Source organism: Arvicanthis niloticus, chromosome 3, assembly GCF_011762505.2.
Source record: "Arvicanthis niloticus isolate mArvNil1 chromosome 3, mArvNil1.pat.X, whole genome shotgun sequence".
NCBI lineage: Eukaryota > Metazoa > Chordata > Mammalia > Rodentia > Muridae > Arvicanthis > Arvicanthis niloticus.
The window spans coordinates 47,515,546-47,539,798 of record NC_047660.1 but is presented as its reverse complement, the minus strand read 5'-3'; the positions used below and the strand labels follow the sequence as shown (position 1 = coordinate 47,539,798).

Below are 24,253 nucleotides of genomic sequence, written 5' to 3'. Positions count from 1 at the left end.
AGGAGGCGTAACAGAGCCTTAGATAGCTACATGTGTAGCTAGATATGTGTAGACGGGAGGACTGTAATGGACAGAGTATGAGAGATCAAATCAAGGGCTGGAAAGATAGCTCAGTGCTTAAGAACACTGGATGCTCTTCAAGGGGACTGACTTCCATTCCCAGCACCCACATCAAGTCTCATAATCTTCTGTAACACTAGTTCCAGAGGATCCAGTGCTCTCTTTTGGCCTCTGCTAGCAACAAACACATATTTGATACACAGCTATACATGCAATGAAAATATTCATACACATAAAATACAAAATATTCTTAATTATTTTTCAAAAGATGAAGTTATATCATTCCTTCCTAACACGACTCACCCTCAGAACCCTGTCCACCTCTCAAATCAGGCAGTAACAATAAGATACAATTTCAGTTCATTGGCATTTGCTACCAAGATTAGCATGAATCCATTTATAAACCAATTAAATTACCAATCTATTATCATCAAAGCAAGAAACTGTACCGGTATATGGCTTAGTTGATAAAGTATTTGCCTCACATACATGAAGTCCTGGGTCCAATTCCCAGTACCATATAAATAGAACATGGTAGCACCCACATGTAATCCCAGGACGTTGAAGATAAAGGAAGGTCATGAGAAATTCAAAGTCATTCTTAGCTCCATAGCAAGTTCTAGTCCAGCAAGCTATAAAATACATTGACCCAGTCAGTCAGTAAATCAAAAAGAAAGCACCAAAGGCTAGACACAAAGCTCAGAAGGTAAAAACACTTTCTGCTCTTTCAGAGAGCCCCAGATTCAGTTCCCAGCACCCACATGGTGGCTCACAATCATGTGTAACTCCAGTTCCATGTATTCCAAAGCCCATGTGGTGCACATACATACATGCACAGAAGTTCATTTACATAGAATAAAAGTAAACAATTAGTCCGACAATAAGGCATCATTACTGTATTTATACTTCAGACTAACTTTCAAACTGGATCAATATCAGTCTTCTTTTATGAAGAATGACTTTCTCAATACAACCATTGGGCTTCATGCAAACTCTCCTGCCTTCCATGAACAGGCAGTAGATCTTCTCATGGTGAGAAAAGTGCAGGTTTGGGTTCCACCCTTGCCTTGTCTGCTCACTAGCACCGTGTCTTTGCACAGGCAGCTTCGTGCCACACTCTGGGCCACAGGCTCCTCACCCAGGCCTTGTTTTCAAATCCTCTTAGAAAACAGCAGATCCAGCACAGGGCAGCAGCCCACACATCCCTGTTCAGTGAGAGGGCTGATGGATGTTTTCAGTGGTGAAACGGTCATAGACAAATGGAAGCATTGTGTGAAACAGTGCTATTGGGGTTTCCCTACTGAATTGTCCCAGAAGCCAGTATTCAAAAAAAAAAATCTGAAATCTACACTCAACAGGATTTTGTGTTTGCTGTGTTATCACTGTCTCTAAAGGCTTGTGTTCCAAGGACTAAAGTTTAGAGAATGCTGAATTACCAAGTCTTTGTTGTGACCGCAACAAGATAGAGATGTCCCTATGTTCCTGCTTGTTGAGGCTCACCACATCTCCCCTAGCAAATACTGGACAGCTTTATAAAGAACAGGCCAGGTGCATATGTGCTGATGAAGAAAAATCCCCAAATTACAGCACTGATGAAGAAAAATCCCCAAATTACAGAATAGATGCAGAGACGATGGTGCATATTTTATAAAACAGCCCCCTCGTGAATGTGTGTATATGTATATGTTTGTATATATATATGTGTGTGTGTGTGTGTGTGTGTGTGTATGTATTTATGTATGTATGTATTTATAGATAAATATGTGTATATGTATGAAGAGTAGGGGCATTAAGACAAGGATGTATATGCATGCACAATCATGCTTGAAAAACTGTCAGCTGACACATAAGATGTGCCTTACACAGGATTCTGTAGGAAGGGCACTGAGGGTGGGGTTAAAGACATTTTTATTTTATACCACTTTCACGTTATATCACTCAATACTATTCGGTTTTAGCTTTACCAGAGCATATGCTGTTTCTATGACTTTAAATAAAACCAAATTCCAAAAGCTCCCTAGAAACATTTTGATTTGCTTTTATTTTTTGAGACAAGGTCTTACCATGTAATGCTGGCATGTATGAAACTCATAGACCAGGCTAGCCTCCAACTCACAAAGGCATGCCTTCTGGAATTAAAAAGTGTGTATCACCACGCTAAGCTTCTAGAAAGTCTTTTAATACCAGTTCTACAATATTGAGGGGTATTTTTAAAACCCCAAGTGAGGCCAATTTGAGCCTATCTTCTTGATAAAACAACAAAAGTAGCCTTACACTGTCATTTCTCAGAGTTGGATCCTTCTGGCCTGTGATGCCCACACTTTGGGCTTAATCGATGTCTCCAAAGTGCCAGAAACCCCAGCTATGGGACAAGGGTTGAGGCTCTAGACTCTTTAGAGACTAACTGTATCAGCAAACTACAAGGAAACAAATCTCAGAATCTAAATCCATTTGAGCAGGAAGACATCAAGCCATCACCACCTGCTTCTCATCCTACAGAAGGGAAGCCTGAGACCCATGAGAGGGAAAAGGAACAAACAAATTATTGCTAGTATGTGATTCCTTTTGAATCTAAAAACATTCCCACCATGTCCTGTTCTTCTAAAACAGGGCAGAGTCATCACTTACCTGTACCCTGTGGAGACAAGATGACTTCTCGGAGGGGGTGTAGTGGCCCATGCCTAGACGCCTAGCACTTGAGAGGTGGAGGTTTGAGTCTAAGGTGGTCTTTGGCTGTATATCCAGTTAGAGGCCTGCCTCAGCAACATGGGAGCTTGTGTTAATAACAAAGGAACTAAGTTTAAAAGGATGGCTTCTCGAACACCAAGAATGAGTAAAGTTACACTTACTGGAGTGAAGAAACAAAATCTACCCATGAGAAGTCTTAGCTAAAGACACAAAGAAAGTCAGGCTGCTGGGGTCCTCTAGCTGACCCTTGACTTGACCGTCTTACAGAGAGAAGAGTACCACGCTGAGGATGGAGTAAAGAAACTAGGAGTGAATAGAATTTGAAAAGCAAGACAGATGTATACCAACTGATGAAAAGAGAGTAGTGACCTCTCCTGTCACCTTTGGCATCCACTGGGTAGACCTGGAGGATGGATGTGTCAACTTCCATGCTTTTGAGCTTAGTAATGACAGTAGCTCCCACAGTGGAAAAGAGGCATGTCTACCTAACTAACTGTCTGATGGACAAAGCCCTCCCTTCAGCACCAGAACCTCTGTGTGCTTTGGGGGCGGAGTTCTGGAAGTCTTCATAAAATGCAGTTCTAGAACTCAGCATGGTGGTGCATGCCCACAACTCCAGTGCATTCAGGATACTAGGCCTGGGCTACATATGAAGGCCCTATGGCAAATAAGAAAAGAGGTACCTTAGGTGCCCTGCAGGTGGTGGCATCGTCTTCTACTGTGGTGTTTCCTTTCACATCGGGTGAACATTGTTTTCTGAGTTTTTACACAATGAGACCCTTGAACCACTGAAGTGTAGTGGATTCTTTCTCTCTTGTTCCAGTAAAATTTTCTTGTTTCTTTCATTTTTTTTTTTTTTACTGAAGGTAAGTTTTACAAAATATTATTATGTCCAAGGGGATGAATCCTCCTTTTGTTTTTGCAAGCAGTTATTCTATAGGGAAACAAAAGGTTGCTTTTCTTTCTTTCCTCTTTTTTTCCACATACAAAACAAAGCATTGTGGGTAATCGGAAAAAAAACAAAAAACAAAAAAAAAAACAGCGTTCCAGTACTAGGTCTTTGCTTGAGCTGATGAGCAGTGTTCTGGGTTGTTACTATTGCCATTTTATAAACAAGCAAGCTTAGTCCAGGACACTCGTGCAAGGCCTCCAAAAGAGTTGAATTAAGAGTATGAGCCTCAGGGTTTTGATCCCTAGACCCTCCTGCTTTGCTGATGGCCTTCTCTCTCTACAGCCTCTCATCTCTACCTCTTCTCTGTCTGATTCCATCACTATACCTGCTCCCAGAACCTTTGTTTCCTTCAGGTCTGCTGTTTCTCCACTGTTGTGGTCAAGCATTGATGCTCTTTAAAGCCTGCCTCAGAAGAACAGGAAAAAACCTGTTCAACTGTTAGCAGGATAGTGTGTTCTCCTCATTCCCCAATCCCAGGTAGTATAGCCAACCTCAAAGCTTGTTCCCTGTCTTCCTCTCTCCACTCACATTTCCAAGTGCTTGATATGAAGTTTATGCTATGTGTAGTGTATATATGCAGAACCAGCATTAGGCCTCAAACTAGCCAAGCGCCACTGTTACTATCACAATATATACATATCGCATGCATATATATATGTATACACACACACACACACACACACACACATATATATGTGTATATAACTATGATACTAACACAGAAGAAATAGAAAGGATAAACAGAAGAGATGAGAGGGGGTTCGGGGAGAGTAGTGGTGACAAGAAGAGACATGAGCTGGTGGCATGAGGGAGGCACTCTTTTGTCCTTTCCTCATAAACATCAGACATCAGGCTGCCCCTAAGCTATACACAATGCAAGGAAAACACTGCACTTGGGGCCTAGTTAGCTTTCTGCTACTGTGATAAATACTGTGACCAAAAGCAACTTGGGGAGAAAAGGGTTTGTTTCAGCTAACAGGTTACAGTCCAGCAGTGAGGGAAGCCAAGACAGGAACTCTAAATCCTCCCTTCCTTGTCAATCACTCTCTAAGTGCTCCCTTCCTTCTCTCTCTCTCTCTCACTCTCTCTCTCTCTCTCTCTCTCTCTCTCTCTCTCTCTCTCTCTCTCTCTCTGTGTGTGTGTGTGTGTGTGTGTGTGTGTGTCCCTCTCTCCTTCCTTCCCCCCCTCCCTTTGTTCATGTGTATATGTATGTGGTTTATATTCAGCTAATTTTCTTATACAGCCTAGACTCACATGCCTAGGGGTAGTACCACCCACAGTGGGCTGGACCTCTTAGATCAATTCATAAACAAAATAATGTCCCCCAGATACACTGTCAGGCCAATCTTTAGTTGAAATTACCTGTTTCCAGTGACTCTTTGTTGTGTCAACTTGACAATAAACACTAACCTGGAGAACCTGCAGTTCTTTCCTCCCAGTGTTACATTTCTATTGATTAGTTGGGAGTTTCACATAATGCACTCTGATCCATTCACTCCCCAGCCTCCCCAGGTCTGCCCTCCCTCCCTTGTGATTCCTCCCACTCACACAAAAAGGAAACAAACATCAAGTCCAATTCATGTTGCCCATATACTCACTGGAGCATGGTCAAACTCCCAGTGGCCAGTCCCTTAGAGAAAACTGAGTCCTTCCCCACCCCCACCTCTGCCAGAAGCCATCAACTGTGAAGAGGTGCATTTCAGGCGTGTTTCTTAAACAGGTCTTTTATTCATCCTTTAAAACACTGCTACCCCTACACCTCGCCTACATAAAAATTCTAAAACCAACACTCAAGTCTCCTGGTTGGTTCTTGGCTTAACTAACCAGGGTCCACTACAAGGCCAAGCTACCAAGAGGGTATAAATGTAGTGGTTCATACCTCTCATCCCAGCACTCAAGAGACATAGGCAGGAGAGTTTCTGTGAGTTTGAAGCCAAGTTGGGCTACATAAGGAGTTCCAGTCAAACATGGATTATGTCTCCCCAATAAACAACACAAATGAATCCAAGATCTGAGCAGTCCCCAAAGTCAGCATCAGTCATTGCCAACCTTGCCTGTCAGGCTACAGGCCCATGCAGCCCGAGTCTCTGACAGATGTACATAAGAACTTTTGTAGGTGATCAAGTAGGCTTTATTCCAGGAATGCAGGGATGGTTCAATATTTGGAAATCCATCAATGTATTCCACTACATAAATAAACTCAAAGAAAAAAACCACATGATCATCTCACTAGATGCTGAGAAAGCATTTGACAAAATACAACATCCCTTCATATTAAAAGTCTTGTAAAGATTAGGAATTCAAGGTCCATACCTAAACATAGTAAAAGCAATATACAGCAAGCCAGTAGCCAACATAAAACTAAATGGAGAGAAACTTGAAGCAATCCCACTAAGATCAGAGACTAGACAAGGCTGCCCACTCTCACCCTATCTATTCAACATAGTACTGGAAGTCCTAGCTAGAGCAATTAGACAGCAAAAGGAAGTCAAAGGGATACAAATAGGAAAGGAAGAAGTCAAAATTTCACTATTTGCAGATGATATGATAGTATACTTAAGTGACCCTAAAACTTCCACCAGAGAACTCCTAAACCTGATAAACAACTTCAGTAAAGTGGCTGGATATAAAATCAACTCAAACAAATCAGTAGCCTTCCTATACTCAAAAGATAAACAGTCTGAGAAAGAAATTATGGAAATGACACCCTTCACAATAGTTACAAATAATATAAAATATCTTGGAGTGAATCTAACTAAGCAACTGAAAGATCTGTATGACAAGAACTTCAAGTCTCTGAAGAAAGAAATCGAAGATCTCAGAAGATGGAAAGATCTCCCATGCTCCTGGATTGGCAGGATTAATATAGTAAAAATGGCCATCTTGCCAAAAGCAATCTATAGAGTCAATGCAATCCCCATCAAAATTCCAAATCAATTCTTCATAGAGATAGAAAGAGCAATTTGCAAATTTATTTAGAACAACAAAAAACCCAGGATAGAGAGAACCATTCTCAACAACAAAAGAACTTCTGGGGGAATCACCATCCCTGACCTCAACCTATACTACAGGGCAATAGTAATAAAAACTACATGGTATTGGTACAGAGACAGGCATGAAGATCAATGGAATAGAATTGAAGATCCAGAAATGAGCCCACATACCTATGGTCACTTGATCTTTGACAAAGGAGCTAAAACCATCCAGTGGAAAAAGGACAGCATTTTCAGCAAATGGTGCTGGTTCAACTGGAGGTCAACATGTAGAAGGATGCAAATCAATCCATTCATATCTCCTTGTACAAAGCTCAAATCCAAGTGGATAAAAGACCTTAACTTAAAACCAGATACACTGACACTAATAGAAGAGAAGGTGGGAAAGACCCTCAAATACCTAAGCACAGGGGAAACGTTCCTGAACAGAACACCAATGGCTTGATCTTATGCTCTAAGATCAAGAATTGACAAATGGGACCTCATCAAATTGCAAAGCTTCTGTAAGGCAAAGGACATTGTCAATAAGACAAATCGGCAACCAACAGATTGGGAAAAGATCCTAACCAATCCTATATCTGATAGAGGGCTAATATCCAAGATATACAAAGAACTCGAGAAATTATACTCCAGACAACCATATAACCCTATTAAAAAATGGGGTACAGAGCTAAACAAAGAATTCTCAACAGAGGAAACTCAAATGGCTGAGAAGCACCTTAAGAAATGCTCCACATCCTTAGTCATCAGGGAAATGCAAATCAAAACAACCCTGAGATTCCACCTCACACCAGTCAGAATGGCTAAGATCAAAATCTCAGGTGATAGTAGATGCTGTCGAGGATGCAGAGAAAGAGGAACACTCCTCCATTGTTGGTGGGATTGCAAGCTGGTACAACCACTCTGGAAATCAGTCTGGCAGTTCCTCAGAAAACTGGACATAGCATTACCTGAGGATCCAGCTACAGCACTCCTGGGCATATACCCAGAAGATGCTCCAACATATAATAAAGACATATGCTCCACTATGTTTCATAGCAGCCTTATTTATAATAGCCAGAAGCTGGAAAGAACCAAGATGTCCCTCAACAGAGGAATGGATACAAAAAATGTGGTACATCTACACAATGGAGTATTACTCAGCTATTAAAAATAATGAAGTTGAGAAATTTTTAGGTAAATGGATGGATCTAGAAATTATCATCTTGAGTGAGTTAACCCAATCCCAAAAGAACACACAGGGTATTTACTCACTGTTAAGCGGATGTTAGCCCAAAAGCTTGGATTAGCGGAGACTCAACCCGCAGACCACATGAAGCTCATGAAGAAGGAAGACCAAGAGGGGATGCCTCAGTTCTACTTAGAAAGAGTAACAAAAATGTTCAAGGGAGCAAATATGGAAACAAAACATGGGACAAAAACTGAAGGAGGGGCCATCAGGAGACCATTCCACCTGGGTATTCATCCCATGTACAGCCACCTAAGCTAAACACTGTTGTGGATGGCTGGAAGTGCATACTGTCAGGAACATGATATAGCTGTCTCCTTAGAGGTCTGCCAAAGACTAACACACTCAGAGGATAATGCTCACAGTTAACCACTGATAAGATTAGGGGTTTCCCAATGGAGAACTTAGAGAGAGGACTGAAGGAGCAGAAAGGGTTATTGACCCCAGGAGGAAAGCAACAATACCAAACAACCAGAGCCCTCCAGGGTCTAAACCACCAGCCTGGGAACACATAGGGAGGGACCCAAGACTCCAGCAGTGGTATATGTAGGGGAGGATGGCCTTGTCGGGCATAGGTGGGAGAGGAATTTCTTGGTTCCATAAAAAAATAAACACAGAGTGGGGGGAAATGTGAGGGTGGGGAGGGGATAGTGGGGGGGGGTAGGTGCGGTCACTGCCTCATAGAAGCATGAGGAGGGGGATGGGATAGGAGGTTTCTGGGTGGTGGGAAGAAGTGAGGTAAGGGGATAAAATCTGAAATATAAATATTACAACCAATTTTAAAAAGGGGGAAAAAAAGAAAAGTTGTTTGAACCAACATCTTTTAAAAAAATGTCAGCCCCCTAGGGGGAAAAATTTTTTTTTCTTGATACTAAAACTTGTTCTGAGAATTGTATATTGCAGAATACACAGCCTCGGTGTATCTACTCATCAAGCATACTGAGCAGACCTGCCCAAACCTCCGATGTCCTGGAATTCCATCTGGATTCAGTGAAGACACAGCATCAGAGGCTTATCAACTTACTCTTCCCCCTACCCCTCTTCTAATATCTCAACACCCGTAATCAGCTTGAAGAAGTTAAAGAAGAGTCAGTGCCCCTATTCCCTGGGCTTGGGGACTAAGGTGGTTAATATTGGTCTGTCTTTCTAGGGAAAAGTAGTGGTTTTGTTGGAACAGGGAGGATTAGCTAGGACTTATTGCATAGCCATAACCTATTGGTAGAAATCTGTATAATTATTATCAAGATGAAGTTATAATTTCTTAAATGGTACAAAATTTACTTTAATTTCAAATTTAAGGTTTTCATTGGTACGAGCTTCTTATTAATATAAAAATGAGATGAATATTGATACTCTCATGGGCATTGTGCCTGTATAACACATTTAGGAATACAAGGCCTAGACCCAGTCCTTCCTTAACTTTTTTAACTGATTTGGGATGGTTAACCTATGAGTTAAGGGACTATAGCAAATTCATGGCTTTGAGTTTATTGTTAGGAGGTTTCCCATATTTTATTTGGAAATAGCTGAGAGGAGTGAACAGACAACAGTCCAGGTTACCTTACATGGATAGTTGGTTTTCAAAACATCAGAAGTCCATAGAATTGACACTACAAATATTTATATATTAATGTCCATTCTGATTAGAGACCTGTCTGCTCCTGACAGCTTCCTGTCGTAGATTCTAAGAAGAAATTGAGCATCCTTGGAGTTACTCCAGTTGTGTGGTAACAGCCACTAGGCAAGAATTGCCTCTCTCCATCTACAGACAAATTACTGTCCAGAAAAGGACACACATGCAGAATAGTCGACTGATTATATCTGCCTAGACAGAGTAATCAGCCCTTAATAATCCTGCATCACTAAGGTCTGTCAGATGACTCAGGGCCAGAAGGCTGAAGATTTGATGCTCCAACATTTGGCAGTATAGGGGCTTTTCAGGTGTTCAGCCGTCTCTATAAATTGGCTAATTTAGAAGCTATGTTTCGTGCTTCCCATAACTTCAGTTAACTCAGTCATTCTGCATTTCTGACGGGGTTGAAGACCTATAGTCTCATAGCCAATCCTGGCTATTTACTTTGAGAGAAAAAATCTGAGTAGATGGTTTTCAGCTGACATTCATTCTAAAGCCAAAAAAAAAGCCAGGATCAAAAGTAAGTGTTTTAATTAGAAGAGATGACAGAGGTTCTGGTTAGTCAACAAAATGATGGACTGGGTGTTAGGACTATCTTGTACCTCACTGGTACAATTAGGAATAAGTATGCTCTAATTGTATTTTGAGAGATACGTTTTACTTTAACAGGAAGAGTGATATGTAGGAGGAGCTAAGTGGGAAGGAGTACTGAGAGGAAGAGATGGAGTAAGGAGAGAAGATGAAGGAGAGGAGAAGCTAGGTGATGAGAGAGAGAAAGAGAGAGGGGGCATGGAGGCAGATGTTCACATGTCTCCACCAGTCAAAGATAGTTTTTATATCTAGGTTGGGTATTGGATTACCCTTCTGATTGAGCATTACCAAACTTATAAATCCTTTGATTAACATTTTAAAAAATTGTATAAAAGCAAAAAGGAAAGGGGGGCATGGGACAGGGGTTTCCTAGGGAGGGGAAATGTGGAAAGGGGATGGCATCTTAAATGTAAATAAAATATAAAATAAAAAAAAAAGAACTTTTGTAGGCCATCCTAATCATATATTGTGGCCCAGGTTACAATATATGAAATAGACTTTCACCTTGTAACTCCACATACACTCCTAGGCCCACAAGCCCTGAGGCCCAGGCAACTCCACAGGCTGAGGCCCTGTGCTGGTCTGAAGCTATCCACCAGGGTAGGACTAATAGAAGGCTGGTGTGCTGCTCAATTTAAAAAAATAAAACGACCCATAAGGTGGGTAATAACTGTCCCGCAGAGAGATATGAGTGCCACTAAAGCTGTCATACTAGGAAAAAGGAATGATTGCTCGTCTCCCGCGCTCTTATCCACCCATGTTAGTCCTAGACGTGTGCGTTCGTGCGCGTGCGCGTGCGTTTTGGAGCCTCTTGTGCTCTGGAAGAGAGGGCAGCTTGACAGAGAGTTACTTTGGGATGGTCAAGCATCCTGCACCTTGCAGTATCGTGCCCAGCCCTGTGGTAGACAGCATGCTGCATTGCTCCTGAGCCAGTGCACTTCAGAAATACCCAGGGAACTTTGGAAACAGGCCCCAGGGCTCCACTCCAGCCAGGAGGAAGCAGAGACCTTGATGTTTTCTTCAGCCCTGCAGGTGATTGATTCTGCAGAAGCTTATCCAGGCACTGGCTTTTACAGACCACTGCAGTGGGGAACAGAACAGGAATGTAGGGCCTGCGTTGTCCTTAAGGAGCTTACCACATAAGCAGGAAGATAAGACTCATTTATACACGGTAAATTTAATTATTCCCTCATCTGTGTTCAAATAGTGCCTCTGTGCTTATCTTCATTATAGCTTTTGTTTCATTGAGTTGGGAACAGTTATTAGCCCCTCTCCTTTATCAGTTTTCTGTGAACTATCCGAAGGCAGGGACTATGTTCATTCGTCTTGGGTAGGTTTATACTCACAATCATTTAATGGTCCATTCCTTTCTTGATGCGAGAAAACTCAGGGAGGCTGGGGATGTAGTTCAGTTGTTACAGAACTTGCAGTGGGGAGCAGAACAGGAGTGTAGGATGTGCTTTGTCCTTAAGGAGCTGGTGTTTGGAAAGCCCTGGGTTTGATCCCTCCCAGGACAGAAACTGGGCATGGTGAAGCGCACCTGTAATCACAATGGTGGGGAGGTAAAGATGGGAGGCCCAGGAAGGAAATCCCAAGATTCACAAGGCAGGAGAGAACCTGCTTTTGCACACTGTCCTCTGACCTCTATATAAGTACTTTGTGACATACACAGCCACACACCTGTACACACGTACACACACACACAAATCAATAAATAAATAAAGTGAAGAAAAATGTAAGCACTAAGGCTGTCATGTCAGGTAAGCACCAGCCGTACAGTGGCAAAGAAACCCAACAAGCCCCCAGCTATCCTGGAACTAACGCGCCAGCAGGGCTGAGGACAGGAACAGTCAAGCAAATAAACAAGACCATAATCTATTGGGACATCCTGAAGTCACTGACCCTGGGTTAAAGTAAGTGAGGACACCAGGGGAGCGGCACAAACATCTAGAAAGAGCATCAGGCAGAACCAGCAAGTAAAAAGGCCCAAAGGCTAGCGGGAATTAGCTGCTCTTATTGTGGAGAGAAGGCTAAGATGGCTGAAATTAGTAATGAAGGATCTGAGGCTACAGAGATAGCAGCTGAAAGGTCCATAGACTGATTGAATGAAATGACAGATCACTCCTCCCCTCCCTCCTCCCCTCCCTCCTCTCCTCCCTCCCCTCCCTCCTCCCCTCACTCTTCCCCTCCCTCCTCTCCTCCTTCCTCCTCTCCCTCCTCCCCTCCCTCCTCTCCTCCCTCCTCTTCCTCCTCCTCTCCTCTTTTTCTTCTGTATCAACCTCCTTCTGTTCTTTCCCTTCCTTCTCTGCTTCTTCTACTTCCTCCCCTGTCTCCTCTGCCTCCTTACCCTCCACCACCTTTAACAAACAGGCCCTCGCTATGTAGCCCAAGCTGGCCTCCAATTCACTATGTAGCTAGTAGCATGGTCTAGTCTCAAAGTCATAATCCTCCTGCCTCAGCATCCTGAATACTGGGAATATAGGCATAAACAACCACAGCCAACTATTTTCTACTTCTTTTTCCTCTTGATTCAAAATACAACACCACAACCCATCATTGGACCGTCTTAACCAAGGTGATCGACACACATGATTGGGTTCTTCTTCTTTTACAAATCACACTCCTCCCCCCAAGGATCACAGAGTTGAATGGAAACAGACGACAATGTCGAAGCAATTTTCAAAGTTCAGACAAGAGACAGTGGGCAAAAGAAGTAGAAAAGGCGGGGGGGGGGGGGGGGGGGGCAGGTGCCAGCATGGATTTCAGAAGCATCTCTCAGCCTGCTGATAGATAGGGTGGAGTAAAGACATCAGGAATGACTCCTGGATTAACAAATAAGCCCAGTGCCTGGCACATAATAACAAGTGCTTGATGGATGATTACTGAACGGCTAGATGAAGGAGTATTAAACACCTCAACATCAGCTCTCCAACATAATTATGTGCCAGCGTGTCTGGTGCAGACAAATGCACTGGATCATCAAAAAGATGTCACTGAAGCCAGAGGTGAGAGTGCATGCCTGTCATTCTGGATGTTCCAGAGGCTGGGACAGGACAGCCATGTCTCGTGAGTTCAAGAGCAGCCTAGGCAACATAATGAAACACTGTCAGAGAGCGATGGGGAGGGAGGGAAAGAGTCAGAGGGGAGATCTGAGCTCCAGCTCAGAAGCTGACTATCACCAGGATAGAGAGGCGAGTATGAAAGGCGATGATAGATCAGATTACAAAAACGAAGCTGGCTGCGCTGCTGCAGTGTCTGGGAAGAGATATTTTCAGGGTTGGTTGTGTTGTGCTGCGCTCGAGTGTGCTTAAGATGACCGTCCTGATTGGTGGGATCACTGTCACACTTGAGCCACCACATCCAACTTGTTACAGAGTTGAGATTGGTTTCATTATTGGGGGGAAGGGGTTCCCCCTTGGTGCGGGAGAAGGGGGCTGAGTTGTTTTGTTGTTGTTGCTGCGCTTTGTCTTGTTTGGTTTTGCTTTGTTTAAGGGACGGGAAAGTGAAAAGGACTGCAAAGATGACTGTGCTGGCAAAGCAGAAGAGAGGACGGAGAGCTCACACTGATTCCAGCTACAAGTGGCACCATTGGTCCTCCCAGGTAACTGCCATGGGTAGGGTACCGTCCAGGGAACAACCTCCCTAGTAGCCAGAGACCTGAGCCCATTAGCGAGATAGCAGGAAGATACTCCATTTGGACCCTCTCATCTTCTTCGGCAGTTCAGTAAACCACCAGCTGGCTGAAGCTGGCTAGAAGCTAGAAGCTGGCTGGCGTTGAGCACATGCAGGATCCCAAGGCAACCTCCTGGTCGGAGATGCCTGACCAGCGAATGACAGCAGCGCCCTCTGGTGGGCACACACTGTCTTGCGGCCCACAGAGGACATCAGCTGTCTTTTGCAGGCAGATTTAAGAGATGGGGGAGTTGGTTAGGCAGCCAGGGAGCAACCATAGAAAAGACAGGTTCTCTAAGGAAGCTGGAATTGCTCTTAATGAGGATCATCCGCTCATCCGCTCAGAGGGTGGGTAATCTGAAATGTCTCACTCAGGCCTGCCTCAGTAGGGACCCCAGTCTTCCTGAAGGGCTCACACAGGAGTGCCTCTGCTCCCTTCGTTTTTTTTATTTTGAAGCATGCGCACAAGTTTTAAAGATACAATATGCTGCAATAAGGATACAACTAACTGCAATGGAGACAATATATTTCTCCTCACTTAAAGCTCTTTACCTGTCCTTTGCCTCAAACATATCGCAATTTCACACACACACACACGCACGCACACGCACCCATGCACCCACGTATGCACACACATACAAACAGACACTGCATGCATGCATGCATGCCATTCACACAGCAGATATTTACTGAGTACTTAATATGCCTCAGACCTGAGGTTAGCACCTGGAAACACAGAGATGAATATGTAAGGCTCTCAACTTCCAGCAGAAGCTAGTTGTCTGTATATAGACCACTCTGTACAGCATGCTAGCAGGACGGCAAGGAGGAGCCCAACCCAGGCTGGATCAGTTGTAGATATTTTCTTGAAGTTAACACACTGCATCTAGATCTTGACAGAAACAAGGATGCTTCTCTGTCAAGAGTAATAAGAGGCCATTGAAATGGCTCGGTGGGTAAAATTGCTGGCCTGATGACCTGGCTTCCATCCTTGAGACCTACGCAGCAGAAGGAGAGAAGGAACTACTATAGATTGTCCTCTGACCCTACCCCCATTATACACTCAAAGTCTTTTTTTATTAATAGTGATTTTTATAGTTCCAGGAAGGTACCAGCACTCTGGAGATAGAAACAGGAGGACCATCCTCAGCTGTATAGGGAGTCTGAAGCAGCCTGGTATACATGAGGCCTTGGTCTCCCCTCCCCCCAAAACATACCAAGAAGCAGCAACAGTCCATGAGGGTGACACCTTAAAGGGGTTTTAGGGGCACCTGCACACACATGGCATGCACATATGAGCATAAACTGTTAGTTGTTATTAGACGTCCGACCGCAGTTCAGAGCAGACCACTCCAGATCACATGGTTCCAAGGGGTGGAAGGTTTATTCAGGAGATAGGGCAAAGGTGGGGGGAAGAAGGTGGAAGAAGAAGAAGAGAGAGGAAGAGAAGTAGAGGCTGGCCATGACCACATGGAGAGAGAGGAAGAGAAGAGGGGAGGGGACAGAGAGGCAAGAGGGTAGGAAGGTAAGAGATTAAGAGTAAGAGAGTAAGAGAGAGAGAGGAGGGGGCAAGCAGCCCCTTTTATAGTGAACCAGGCCTACCTGGCTGTTGCCAGGAAACTGTGGGGAGGAGCATATCTGGCTGTTGCCAGGTAACTATGGAGGTGGAGTTTAGGCATGGGATTGTTAGAGGCACCTTTAGTGGCAGCAAGCAGCAGGGCCAGGGGAGCTGGAGAGAGCTGATTGCAAAGGCCTTTGCTAAGGAGTTTGTGTCAGCTCAAGACACCCCAAGACCAAGTTCTCAGCACACAGGAGATTTGCCCTAGAGAGACAGAGGGCATGAAATAAGAGACAAAGACAGGAGATAGAGAGTGAGAGAAATGGGGAGTAGAACAAAGGAGAGGGGAAAAAAAGAAGCACAGGAGAGGAGGGAGGGGGATATGTCCCATGAGACAAAGGACTGTCTATGGATAGAGAGGAGACAGACATGACCCATACAAAAATGGTGGTTTATAAAGGTACAAGGGGAGCCCCATATTAGCATGAGGTGCTTAATTTTAATCAGGCATGTTAATAAGGTGAGCCAAGGAGGGCTTTTGGTTGCTGGACTTCAATACTGAACCTCAGGAGGAAGAAGTGGCCAAATAAGGGAATAGTTCTTAGTGGCTAGCTTTAGGAATGCAATCCAATGGTTTTTTAGTAAGGCAGAGGAAAATGGGAGAGAAGGGTGAGGCTTGCCATGCTCAAGCTGGCCATAGTACCTTTAGTCTGGGCTCTGGGGAAGGGTCCAGACTCTGTTCATGTTATATTTGAAATAAGATGTTGCTGGGAGGGCATGATGGGGCTCAGAAGGCTGAGGCAAGAAGATTGAGACTTTGAGAACAGGCTGGGTTGCATAGGGAGTTCGAGGCCACTCTGAACTCTATAGCAAGGCAAGGAATAGAGGGAAGGAGGGAGGGAGGGAGGGAGGGAGAGAGGAAGGGATGGATAGAGGGGAGAGGGAGAAACTTTAGTGGGAATGAAGATCAGTCACAGAGCATGGGCCTAGCATGCAGGAGATCCTGGGTTCCATTCTCTGCCCTGCAAAGAGGCGGGTAGAGGGGATGGATATTGGTATTGATGACTGAGGACCTAGAAATATCTGTTTGTACCCAATCGCAAATCTTAGAGTTGGGGGACTGAAGTGAGATGCTTAGCAAGACTCTGCCAAGAGAGTGTGGGATGTACAAGGTTGGAGGGGCTTCCTTGAGCTTCTTCAGCAAGAGACCCTGAGAGGCTTGTCATAGGATGGGGTGAAGTTCCTTCCATAGTCCCAAATAAACCTTAAATGTGAATGTGTTCATCCTCTAGTGTTCCACACAAGGATCCATTCCCACTGTACACCTGGGCAGGAATTGAACAGCAGAGAAGAGAATATCCCAGGAGGACAGACCCAAAGAGAGTCTCCATGGAGCTGACTATGTCACTGTGCAGATTTTATGAAAGCCCACAGTGTCACAGATTTGTAAGATGAAGGGGCTGCTAGAATAACCCTCCAGCAAGTGACCTTGAGGCCCACCAACCAGAGAAGCCTGTGAGTGAGCACTGGTTCATCAGACTAGTCGCTCTCCAGGGCATCACCAAAAGTTGAATATTTCTAGGTCTGGAAAAAGAATTTGCACTTCCCCAAGTCCCAAGCACACAGATGGTCCAAACGTCTTCTGCTGATAAGAAAAGTGCACCACTCAAAGGGAACAAAAGATACTTTACTCTTGAGCCAAATATGGATGACCATGGCCCAGACACTGAATCCCAAGTGAAATTTATTTCATGATGTGTTTTAGTTACAGAACAAAAGAAAGTCACAGGTCAAGGTATATTCTAGGACCCTGGTGAAAACATTGGGTAGCTGGGTTACAAAAGCTGGGGTGGAGGGCTCTCTTCTATAAGTTCCAAATGTTTACTGTCACTTGGCTTCCCAGACTGATGGAAACAGGCTTCTTTCTACCTGACAGGCACAAAAAATGTTAGGTTAGACACAGAGGTGGTTGGTGAGTGAGTATCAGGGGGACTAAAGGTGGCCCAAGATAATGGGCTAAAGCTATAGGTCTCCAGGAAAGTGTTTACCTGGTATGCATAAGGCTTAGGGTGTCAGTTCCTGGCAGTACACACACACACACACACACACACACACACACACACACACTCAGAGAGAGACAGACAGACAGAGAGACAGAGAGACAGAGAAAGATTGCAACTTCTGTCCTCTTAAACTTTACCTTGATCCCCTGCTTTTCCCAGCTGCAGACAGCTTCTCTGTGATAGAGTGCTTGAGTGATTTGTGCACAGATCTAGGTTTAATCTCCAATACCTCAAAAACAAACAAACAAATAAACAAATAAACGTCGCTTGCACTCAGTGCTGCACATGGAGACTTTCCCTTCCAAGAATAGAAGCCAACCAAAAACAATTCAAATTGGATCTTCCTTTTCTAGAAGAAGGAGAAACTCCACAGATCTCTGTTTTGACCTCCAGGTTCACAATTCCTGCTGCTCCTGGTGCAGCTCACACCCACCCTCACCTCTTAAACCAACTGTGTTAACCGTATGAAGAGTATCTTAGGTGAAGTGTTTTTAGAATTTTAGGTGAAGTGTTTTTAGTGTTTTCCCAATTGCACCTCATATTCCCATCCCCAATGCTACACCTGAAGTTCCCCCAACTCGTAATGCACTGCCTTTGTTCTTTGGAGATTCTCTTTGGATAGTTTCCTCTTGGGTGGTGCTAAATTCCCTCTAGAAGAGTGGCAGAAGTTCTACCACACGGTACCCTAGCCGTGGAACCCTTCCTTCAGAACCTATCACTTAGAAGTGAGATTTTAAAGAAGCATGTGAGTCTGTTGGTTTCCAGCTACAGGACCTAAGGATCTGGTCTGCACACACACACACACACACACACACACACACACACACACACACACACACACAGGAGCTCTCTGTTTCTGACAATCACTCCTTCCTTGCTCTTCAGTTTTGCAAGTGACTAAATCTGGTTTACAGGGAGCCAAGGCTGCCAAGCCTGGCTGTTAATCCCGTCACCAGAGGGCGGTGCAGACTAAAGACGAGGGTTTTTCTTTCACACAGGCTCACATGCAAACCCAGTGGGTAACAGCACCCTTTCCACCAAGGTTACTTTTGGATCCCTGGTTTAGCACTTCTTCCCTGTGCACTCCTGAATACCAAAAATCTCTTACCTGTGTCTTTGCACTTGGGGCCTGTAACTAAGTAACTAAAAATCTGTAATTTGGGAAATAAAAAACAGGAGGAGTGTCACTGGTCAGTCTGTCTACTCTGTTCACTCTTAGGAAAAGTCCCACCGTATTTCTCTAGACAATACACATGGTCCCTGGAGAAGCCTGAAGCTTCCCATGGATGATCCATATTTAATTGATAATTAATATGCAGCAAGGGCTGACTGAAAGCCATGAAATCACAGCAAAGCCTTTCTGGGGAAGATGGCCAAGCATTAGGCTATTATCATCTAATGTTTGGGCTCAAACTGAATTAGAATTGAAGAAAATAGATTGACCCTTTTAGCATCCCCTGGTAAATACTGGGTCTAGAATGAGAAGGAGAACGCCCACGGGAAAGAAGGAAGCGAAGATGATGATTTGGCCCATCACTCTGTCCCATAAGGCAGAGATAACACTGAATGAACGCCATCTCTTCCAGGCCATCACTGACATCCGTTTCTTCCTTTGAAGATGAAACTTAAGGTTTATTATCTTTATTCATTCACTCAGGAATAATTGAGAATGATTGGACAGGCAGTGCTCTAAAGCGATAGAGATACTGAGACTATAAGGTGTGCACAATATCACAAATTAAAGTCCAGAGGATAACACCCTCCCTACTTCAAGTTGAGGCTTTTTAATTGTACTACGTTTTATCACCTTCTTCTAACTAGGCAACATGCTCTTCCTCAGCATTAGGGAAGTGCACAGCCTATTTATATTTATAGTATTAGAACTATTATTTACCCCAGAACTGATTAGGTAAGCAGATGAATGGATGGACGGACAGACAGACAGATGGAAATATGGATGGATGGAGTGATATTCTGAATGAGAATGACCTCCCTGGACTCATATATTTGAATATTTGAACCCTAGTTGGTAGTGCTGTTTGGACTTGTTCTCTCTCTCTCTCTCTCTCTCTCTCTCTCTCTCTCTCTCTCTGCCCCTGCTTACAGATCAAAGTGTAAGCTCTCAGCTGTTCGTTCACTCTGCCATCATGGACTCTCATGTCTGAAACCATAATCCAATTAAAGTGCTTTCTTTTTAAGTTGTCTTGGCCATGGTGTTTTATCATAACATCAGAAAAGTAAGATATTAGTATAAATGAATATGAGTGAACGGATGAACAGATGTATAAATACTTCATCTTCTCTCTTATCCCTTTGATAAGTGTTAGAGCATGTATTAGCTACTTTTCTCCTGGCTATGACAAATGCCTGACAAAGGTAACTTTAGGAAAGAAAAACACGTTTTGGATCAAAGCTTGACGGTATAGTCCACCATGGGGAGTTATGAAATCCAGAGTGTTAAGCAGCTGACAACAGCGTGTCTGCCACCAGAGAAAGGAGCTCTGAAAAAGCTGGTGCTCACAGCACTGTCTCCTTTTTATTCAGTCTCAGCTCCCAGCCCATGGGATTCAAACTCTGTGAAACTTCTAGAGATGAGCCCAGCCCAAACTGTTGACTGTGAAGAAACAAAACCATTGCTATTTTAAGATACAACATTATTAAATGTTTTAGCACCACTTTAGAAGTAAGGATATTCTGAAGACACGTTTACCCCTTCTCCCAAATCACAACTTCTTCAGATATCTTAGGCTGTGAGAGGGAAAATGCTGAAATTTCAGGGCAGCCAGAGGAGGGTCTTGTGTTCTAGAGAGATCTCACACAGCACTGACAACTGTAGAAAAACTCCTTGCAGGAGAACCTGGAGCAGAGAAGATGATGGGTTGGTGACAAGCAGGACCACACTTTGACCCAGACTGCTTTGTTCTGCACACTCATGGCCTTTTGGCTAAACCTAAGCCTCACTGGACCTTTGTCCTTTTTCTAAAAAGCAGGGCTGATACACAACTGTCATCCCAGCACAGACAAGGTTGAAACAGGTATCTGAGGCTATATTGGCTACATTGAACTGCCTAGTGAGAACCTATCTAAAAACAAAGCAAAAGCATAAGGTAAAGAATCAGAGTTGCCAGTGGAATTATCTTAGCCTTTTTTCCTTAGTCCCTTGACAGACTCCTTAGAAACTGGTTTACAACTATCAGTCTGATAAGGATGGTATGTTACACTGGAGCAGAAGATACCAGATCACCCTTCTGATAACAAGCCAGAAAAAGGATTCAACATGACAGCTGCATGCTGGGGGCTGGCTAACTTAAGCTCTACTCGGTTCCAGGTACCTATGTGTTCCAACCAGCTAGAATCTGAAGAAAGTGTAGTCTAATGCATAGCCCTCAGAGCTGGCCATGGGAAAAGATCCTGTGTCATCTTGATGTACATCTGGTTAGAATGAGCAAAAGTAAGTGCTGTCTGCTCTGTCAGCCATCTATCTGTCGTTATCTTGATTAGGATAACAGCAATGACCAGCTGTTTAATAACTAATAGATACTGGTCATTTCTATAGGACATGTAAGACAAAGTCCTAGCATAAATATCCACAGAACATGTAAGTGTTAAGTTTTCTGGATCCAACTTAAATAACAAGAAAAATATATGTTCTTAAGGGCTGGAGGGGGGACAGGAGATTTCACTGAATTTAAGGAGTTTGAGCTTTGAAGTGTTTGGTACAACGAAGGCAGACCCTTCCTAGCAAAGTAAGTATCATGAGTTCTGTCTTAGCCATTATTCTATTGTTCTGACAAGATACCATGACCATGGCAACTCTTACAAATGAAAACATTTAATTGGGGCCTTGTTTACAGTGTCAGAGACTTCGTTTCTTATCACCATGGCAGGGAGCTTGATAGAAGGCATGGCAGACATGGTACTGGAAATGTAGCTGAGAGTTCTACATCCTGATCTACAGGCGGCAGAAAAGAAAACACTAGGCTTGGCATGGGCTTGAAACCTCAAAGCTCATCCACAGTGACACACTTCTTTCAACAAGGTCATACCTCCAAATCCTTTTAATGTTTTCAAATAGTGCTGATGACCTGCCACTCAAATATATAAACCTACAGGGGCCATTCGGATTCAAGCCAACACAATGAGGAAGGCTTGGTTGTGGAAAAACAGTGTGTACCTGGAGGGCTGTGAACATATAGATGTCTAGAGACTGGGGCCCGGTGGCAAGCGCTGGATTATCCTAAAGTAGCTGAAGAGCCATCATTGAGGAAATGGAGGTGTTCATGACCGTGCATACTTCTTTCTACAACCTGAAGCTACATCTATGCAAGCCATAACCAATAGGCAGACGTATACATAGTCATGCTCACACAGACACATGCACACTGTGTTTGTTCTTATCATAAACCAGCCTAAGAGATTGCTGTGGATTCTAGAGGAGGGTGGGGAGGGCCCCACAGCAGATTGGTGAGGCTCTAATTACATAACTCTGAGGTGGAAATTTAGTAAAACTGCAGACTTAGAACAACATAAAAATACATAAAACAAACCCATCCTCTCATTATGCAAAGAAATTGCTCATTTGTGGAGTTTAGATTACAGTAGAGAGCTTATAAAGCAAAAATATGGAGCTTTATGGCATCCTGTAAGTGCTGGCATGTTCCCCACATAGAAAGTACACCTGCTGTATGTCACCTAACTGAAAAACATGGTGAGTCCTCTATCTAAGGAGGTATGCTCTGCATTTCCACTGTGCCTGCCTCCAGAGGTGGTAAGAAACCGTTTGCATAAGGAAGCCTCCTGGGAGAACCACCACCTACAGCCCTTCTGAGACCATAGGGAAAAGATGCACAAAGAACCATTGGCCAACAGGGACAGTTTAAATCATATTTGTGGCCACTAGACTAGGGAAAGGAGGGTGGCACCTGTGTCCTGCCTTTATGAAGAAACAGGGCCACTGGTGTATGACTCAAAGATTTCTCTGGGACCTGGATCTCTACAGGAAAACACACAACAACAATAAACCCAGTTAGCTTTCATTTGTCTTAACTTCTTTATTTCATTATCCACTCTTTTTCTTTACATTAAAATAAGTTTGAGGATGACCAAGTCATAAAAACTGCTTCTTACCACTATATGTTATGGAACTCTATTTACAAGGAATAAAGGATTGGGTAATCAACTGCACTGGGAAGTTTCCAAGTTAAATACACACATACACACACGCACGCACGCACACGCACACGCACACACACACATGCACACATACCCCTTTGAAATTTCAAATGAATTTTACTATATAAAAAGTTTTGTCATTGTTAAACAGTCACTGGGCTTCGTTTAGCTTTTCATTTTTAAAAGTTTAATCCATTAAAAAAAAATGGCTGGCTATGGTGGTACATGCTTTTAAATCCAGGCAGATCTCTGTGAGTTTAAGGCCAGCCTAGTATTTACAATGAGTTCTGAAATAGCCAGAATGACAAAGTGAGACCTTGTCTCAAACAAACAAACAGAAAAATAAGAAATCTGTGGCTTTTCATTTTCTTTGCAAAATGTCTATCATTGTGAGGAAGAAGTGTTTTATTAAACAAACTTGGGAAGTTGATCACTTTCTTTTTGCATCACTGTGATCAAAATACCTGAGAACTAAAATGGAATAACAGGTTATGTTGTTATCATGTTTCAGAGGCTTCTGTCCATTACAGTAAAGTAGGCGTGGCAAAGCATATCAGCACACATCATGGCTGCCAGAAAACAGAGAAAAAGGACAAAAGGAAGGTCCAGGGCAGGATAGTACAAGCCTTCCCGCTCCCCTCCTTCCTCCTTCCTGGAGCCTCTAGGGAAGGACTGCCCCTGCCCATCCGTCTCAAACGTCTCTCTGGTGGTAACATGGTTTGAAAGTCCTTAATATTCTTACCAATAGACACATCACTTCCATCTTGGCCTCCATCAATACCTATCCTCATGTTGTCTCTGTACCCATGTATCCCGTCCTCTTCATAAAAAGCTAGCTGTGTTGTGTAAGAGCTCACATTAGTCCAACATGACACCATCCTATCTTGTTCACATCTATTGCTGAAGAAAGTTATAGTCAGAGATTCTAAATCTGGGGAAACTTTAACCTCCTGAGGTCTCCAAGCTCAATCTGCCTGAGAGAAGCAGGCTCTAAAAATAAAGTGACCTGATCCTGTAGCAGCAGAGCTGGGACCAGAATTAGAGTTTATTCCTCCTCCCCTCAGTATCTCTCATCATTTGCAAATAACAACATACCACCAAAGAGTACCCATTTGATTCCAGGTTCAGGATAAAGGGAAGGGATGGCTTTGTTTTAGAAGCTTCCTGTGCTGATCTAAGTTTGCAATGATGTGTTGGCCTCTAGAAGCGTGGTTCCTAAGTTAAAGACAACAGTTTCCCTCCAAGAGCTTATGGTAAAGTGAAGCAATCTGGTTCCTGGTGCTCAGGAGCATGCTCACTGTCTTCATGCTGCCCACAAGTCAGGGTCTGTCTACATCCAGAGACAATAGTCTTCCTCCAGCCCAAGCTGTCGTTGAGGAGAAATCCTGGAGACAGTGCCCCTCTGACAATTTCACCACCAAATGCCTTTGACTTGTATAAAGCTCCGTAAGATTTTGAAAATGCTTATTTAGAACAGGAATAGAATGAACACAAAAGACAATTGTTTATTAAAAAGCCAGCTGACAGCTAATCAAATCTCAATCTTCCATACATCTATATAGTCTGAGTCAAAGATTGGGAAACCAAGCCCACTCACTGCGACACTTTCTAGCCAGGGAGAATTGATTGATGGGCTCCTGCAG

The 24,253-nt window shown here is 43.6% G+C and overlaps 1 long non-coding RNA gene across 1 annotated transcript in view; it reads right to left on the bottom strand.

The window, feature by feature from the left end:
- Positions 1-11,674, bottom strand: part of LOC143441579 (uncharacterized) — a 45,659-nt gene extending 33,985 nt beyond the window's left edge. The window contains exon 1 of the long non-coding RNA XR_013109140.1: positions 11,492-11,674. This is a non-coding gene — a long non-coding RNA (uncharacterized LOC143441579). The remainder of the gene's footprint in view (positions 1-11,491) is intronic.
- Between the last annotated feature and the right edge of the window lie 12,579 nt (positions 11,675-24,253).